Genomic DNA, 1,368 nt, shown 5'->3' with positions numbered 1-1,368 from the left:
ATAAATGTTCATATTTCGATACTATGTAATTATTTATGTTGTTGTCTTATGTTTCATAACCTTCATCCTCTGATTACACATGTCGTGTTTATGAAGGTATGTCCTTCATAACCTTCGTCCAAAGATCATTATATCCTAAGGGAAATAATGCTTCGAAGAACGAAGGACATTAACATTTAACATTTTTCTTGTGTGTTTCCTTGTTCTTAATTCATAGCGTTTGAGAACAAGTCCCCAACATTGGCGCCCACCTCCAGTGAACTCACTTCCATTGTTGAGCTGATGGCTTCGTTCAACAACCAAGCTGAACCACCTTCGGCTACGAAGCTTGTGCTCCCGATAACAGGCGGCTCAAGTTCAGAGCTGGCTAGCAAGAAGCAGAAGAAGGAAGCACAGAGAAGGGTGCAGCATGTTGGGGTGCAGGGACCATTCATCAAGTCAAAATGGTCTCATATCCCAATCACCTTCTCCCAGGAGGACCTTCAGCTCAAGGATTATCCTCACAATGATGCTATGGTCATATCTTGCGTTATCAAAGGTTTTCTGGTCCACAATGTTCTGGTTGATACAGGCAGTGCCGCGGATATCATATTTGCTAAGGCCTTCAGACAAATGCAAGAGCCAGAAGATAAGATTCATGATGCTACACATCCCCTATGTGGCTTCGGAGGAAGACAGATCGTAGCACTTGGCAAAATCACAATGCCAGCTACCTTTGGCTTTGTTCACAATACAAGGACTGAACAGGTTGTTTTTGACATTGTTGACATGGAGTACCCCTACAATGCAATCATTGGTCGTGGGACACTCAATGCTTTCGAAGCAATACTTCACCCAGCATATCTATGCATGAAGATACCTTCAGAACAAGGGCCCATTGCTATTCATGGAAGTCAAGAGGCTACTAGGAAGGCCGAAAGAAATTGGATAGATTCAAAAGCAATCCACAATATAGATGAAGTCGAAACTTGTGAACAGTACAAGTACAGAAGAGAGAAGGCTGCTTCGACTAATCAGTAAAAACCCATGCTTCTATGTGAAGACAGCAGAGCAGAAGGTACTGCTGGGGTCTCAACTATCTGAAGAGCAGGAGAAAACTTTGATAAGGTTTTTATCCAACAACAAAGATGTCTTTGCTTGGTCAGCCAATGACCTTTGCAGTGTCAACAGGGATGTCATTGAACATTCACTCAATGTCGACCCATTGTTCAGGCCAAGAAAACAAAGACTTCGGAAAATGTCTGATGATAAAGTCGAAGGTGCTCGAAATGAAGTAAAAAGACTTCTTAGTGCTGGGGTCATCAGAGAAGTAAAATATCCAGAGTGGCTAGCCAATACTGTCATGGTGAAGAAGCCCAACAGCAAATG

This window comes from Zea mays, chromosome 1, assembly GCF_902167145.1.
Source record: "Zea mays cultivar B73 chromosome 1, Zm-B73-REFERENCE-NAM-5.0, whole genome shotgun sequence".
NCBI classification, from domain to species: Eukaryota; Viridiplantae; Streptophyta; class Magnoliopsida; order Poales; family Poaceae; genus Zea; species Zea mays.
This window is presented reverse-complemented; position numbering follows the sequence as displayed.